At 40.5% G+C, this 5000-nt stretch overlaps 1 protein-coding gene across 11 annotated transcripts in view; it reads right to left on the minus strand.

Annotated features, from left to right (window-relative positions):
• LOC123518916 (glutamate receptor ionotropic, kainate 2-like) overlaps window positions 1-5000 on the minus strand; it is a 342671-nt gene that overhangs the window by 89033 nt on the left and 248638 nt on the right. The window lies entirely within an intron of this gene.

Here is a 5000-nt window from a genome sequence, read left to right on the forward strand (position 1 = left end):
TTGTCTCCAATTTCAATAAACTTTAGTCACTTAGTGGAAGTTATACGGATTATCAAGATCGTAGATAATAAACAAAAAATCTTATATCGTAAACAGGATAAACACCTATAAGAATCCGACTAAACACCCTTATGGGGTTGAGAGTAGTAGTGTTGAGTGTGCAAAGCATCTTATAACAAAAGCTAATAACTCAGCCATCGTCAAGGCGTATCAAGCAATGAAGCCATGAAACATCCAGGCAGGAACAGGAGTGCATGAGGAAAGCTGAAGGTCTGCAATAATGGTGCACTTCCAGCCAGGAGACGCATCAGGCAAGCGGGGGAGACACTTCCTGTATCACGGGGAGATGGAGCGCGCGATAAATTTGGCTCCCGTCCTGGCAGCGGCGGGGAGACGTGGCACTGTCGGGAGGGCAAGTGAGTGGCGGCCCGGTAAGGCAATACGGCAGAAGGGGAATATATGTGGGGTGTCTTGCACAGTGAGGAAAGCAAGAGGAAGTGCAGGGAAGGATGTTGCTGCGTCGTGTAATCAAACCAGGCGAATGACACGATTAACTCCTACATTTTCCAATCAAAGGGCTCAGGAAACACCTGCGGAAGTGCGAGAGGAACGAGAGTCGAATGTGAAGATCGACTTAATGTGTATTTTATGAATGTGTGAGACGGAATCAGATTACATGAGTGATAAGTTATCTAGCAATTACTTTACTTGGTGCTGTGGTGTTGCGTTATTAACTAAAATAATATTAGCATGCATACTTATATCGACAGTTCACATAACACTTTTTAATGTACAAAGAAGGAAAACTCAATGCCGGAAAACAAATACGGCTTTCCCATAAAAAGAAGAGACAATACATGTTTGGAGGTGTCAAAAAACTTCTCTCTTAAACAAGGTCAGGTCTTAAGGAGCAGTACATACACAGATGCAATATAGCACGTGTTACTTCAACTCAATAACCTCAGATCTTACTGAACAAAATAAGACCTGAGGCAGTAAAAGCTTCGCAATTCTCCATCACTCCTTTATACTGTTAGTGGTGCCTTTGGAAATTATATTCTAAACTTCGACCATAAATTATCAACTTTAAGAAGCCGTATAGCATTCAAGAAGTTGCTGAGAAAACTGCGAGCTGTGAAAGTAAGGAGCAGTGAAGGCAGAGAGCATTAAAGGAACAGCGATAGTTGATTAACACGAGCCTTAACGAACACTTTGAAAGGATGACAACCACTTTAAAGAACCAGTAGCAGGGATGTAACATGAGCTCTGATAAACATTGCATAAAAATTAATACAGTAGAGAGCGTCAGTGTGTGTGTGTGTGTGTGTGTGTGTGTGTGTGTGTGTGTGTGTGACTGTAGAGACAGGCAGGCAGGCAGCATGGATCGGGTCGTGTTGGGGGGCTGTGGGTCGCCGGGCCGTCTGCCGCCTCGCTACAGTTCGGGACAAGTCGTAATGGGCGGAGTGGCGCTGGATTCCTTGTCGAAGAGTTTTCCGATAATTTGCTGCAAGCGGCGGAAACTGGAGTGCGCAGTGCTCGGTTTGTGGTCCACAACGGCAACGGAACTCGTGACCGGTGACAGTAATGTAGGAAATAAGAATACGGGCATGGACAACCCCGCGGCCAGGCTCTCCTAACTGAATCTTCGTCATCCTCTCTATGGGGACTCGGTACAACTTTCGCCATTTACTTCAGACGCATCGAAACAGTTCACCGCAGTCCGGAGGAAATCTTTTGCATTAAACAAGTATATTTTATATATATTTATGTTTTCTAGGGGAAGGATAATGGGATTGAGGTTTCTTTTATCTTGATTTGATGCTGTTGATGTTTAGTTACGTCATTGTGTCATTTTTTACGCAAACTGCCCTTACTACTACTGCTACTACCACTACTGCTACTACCTCTACTACTACTACTACTACTACTACTACTACTACTACTACTACTACTCCCACTAGGTGCTGCTGCTACTACTACTACTACTACTGCTATTCTACAAAGAGTATAAGTGTCCAGCAAAAGTCTCATAGAATAACTCTGCCTTGCCCCTTCAAGTTCACCCCGGCAGGCATCACCCACGAGTGTTCCTGGCAATATTTCAATTTTCCAGCATCACGTATGACTGACGCACTTCGATCGCCTGTCCGAGCCACAGACCAGGCCAGGGAGGAGCCGCTAAGGACATCCCCGCCAAGATCAGACCCTTTCTCTTCGCGCCAAGATCGACAGCCCCGCAGGGACTAATCGTCGATCAATAGCATCAAAGGTGGCAAGAGATGGATGCAGCAGGTGTGGGAGGAGGCGGGAGGCAGCCAGGTGTGAGGGTTCGGGCAAGAGTGTTGTGTTGCCTCGAGACGTGACGATTTAGGTATAAAAATGTAAATTTCTGCAGAATAAGAATCAATCCGTGTATGTTTAATTGAATAAACTCTGCAGATTATTGAGGAAAAGCATTTTAAGATGATGCATGTGGTAATACATGTAAAAGGGGAAAACTATCTTAAGAGGAAAATTTGTGCTAGAAAAGAAGGCATTTCGTAAAGTCAAAATCTTATAAACACACTATGTGGATACATTGTACATTTATGTATTAAGAAAAGGAAAGATTGTGTTGTGGTATTCATTCAACAATTGAATGTACGCATATTTACCTTGAGATTTATGTACGATTAGACCATTTTATTGACATTCGGAAGGGTCCTTGGAGGTCAGAAGATTAATAGCCACAGTCTTCACAATTTTAATCCTCCTCGTAAGTTTCTGAAGCTGTATAAAATAACCAAATAATAAGTAAAATGAATATCGAAATGCGTCCTTGTATTGAAGGAGTTAAGAAGAATTTTTTTTGTCGATGAATGTCAAATATTTCATAAACAAAAGAACAATTGCAGTGTTTATTTTGCGATGATTACCAAGTTCATGTCCATCAAAAATTGACAAAACTCACTTATGATCTCCTGTAGTGTCCTAATACTGAAATCAACCTAAAATATGAATGTTCTCTACTTTTTTCTGTCTACTGTATCTTCTACTCTCATTCTTTGTACTTACCCAGTAATTCCATCTCGCCATTCCATTCTTTGTCGCTATTTGGAACTCATTAGCAGATACTTTTTATTAGGTGAGAAAACCATCGACATTTTCATTCATATACTTAATTCCTGTCTTAGTTTCCCTACCATCGCTCCGTAAGTCTCCTGTAGCTCGTATCATGAATACATGTAAAACTAAATTCTTGGTACGAAGCCCTGCAAAGACTCAATAATTCAGAGGATCAGCTTCCGTGACTGACGCTGATAAGAAGTAAGAGAGATTGAGTGAGTCTTTGAGATGAATGTTGATGAGACGAAGAGAGATGCGGCTCATTCATCCTTTGTGTGTGTGTGTGTGTGTGTGTGTGTGTGTGTGTGTGTGTGTGTGTGTGTGTGTGTGTGTGTGTGTGTGTGCAATTCATTACGGAAACAAGAGCAAAAGCTGGCAAAAGATACAAAATAACAATGAAAAACTTAGTAGAAGATATTGAAAGAAGGTAAAATAAAATGGAGGTAACACATTAACTCAAACATTAAACAGGATATTTACTGCCGCCTTATGACATTAATCTTGAGAGCTGTCTATGCACTCCTGATGATAACCAATACAACAAAGCAAAGTGACAAACACGTTAAATGCAGAGAGAACCCTTCCTGTACACAAACATCTAAAACACCGCCACAGAACACACTCAAGGCGGACAACAATACAGTACAATACAATATAATGCAACAATACAACGATAATAATTCACTCTTACATTTACAATCCACATGAATAAAGTAACAGTTATATATATGCAGATCCTCACTTTCAGATACGTTACAAACCGCATGTCATTCTTCTGAACAGCACAGGGACAGTTGTTGACATTAGGAAGGGTCTATGGAGGTCAGAAAATTAATGGCCAGTCTTCATTATTTCAATAAATTAGGAACCGATGAAAATTCAGTAATTCTAACCATAAGACACATAATTTTAGACGACTTTCTTACAGACAATACAGACCACATTAAAAATAAACATGGGGTCAAGAAACATTGCAACAATTTTCTTCCTCCCTTCTCGCAGACCACACCTACCTCTCCCAGATTTTCACAGTCTGGCCACACAGAACGCACCAACTTAATGATTGGAGACTTGAACGCCAGACAATAAATCATCAGAAATAAATCATCAGGGACCTAATTTCAAGCCTGTTTAATCATACATAAGTTTCTACACCTGACACGGTTAATCAGACAGTTTTACCTTGCCTTGGTGAGGACAGCCAGCTACCAGTTCACCACACTCCTCGCTGCCACCGATCCATCCAGCAACCAAGATCCATCCCTCGCCATGCACTCTCACATTTCACATTTTTTTACACCTACTATAATAACCCAAAATAGCATAGCATACAATTAAAACCCCTCCAACAATACTCCAATGATCATCAACATCACGGAATATAACAACACCATCACCACCAACAAAAAATCTAAAAATTATTACATCAGAGAAATTCAGTCATGAAATACAAAGAAATAATACCAAAATACAAATAGGTTATTCTTAAACAAGACCTACATACACACAGCAATGCAACAATGGATCAAATTGGTAATAAAAACAATGGGAGAACACGTACCACGAATAACAAGAACCACAGCAGAACAAAATACAGTAATGGAATAGAATACAGTGACATTTCAAAGATCCCAACATTGATACACTGGATAAACACAGCAAAGATACGCTTCACTCAGAAAAAAAATCATAGACCACAAATTTAGGAGCTCATTTCATCATTGCAATACGAATTTTTTCAACAAACACAGCACTAGCCACTCTCATGGAACATACATACATACATACATACATACATAAATACATACATACTTTCAACACAACAGAATAGTAAGCATTACAGTAAAAGACCATTCTGGCTCACTATTCCCTGCCACACTTCACTAATATGTTAT

This window comes from Portunus trituberculatus, chromosome 44 (genome assembly GCF_017591435.1).
Source record: "Portunus trituberculatus isolate SZX2019 chromosome 44, ASM1759143v1, whole genome shotgun sequence".
NCBI classification, from domain to species: domain Eukaryota; kingdom Metazoa; phylum Arthropoda; class Malacostraca; order Decapoda; family Portunidae; genus Portunus; species Portunus trituberculatus.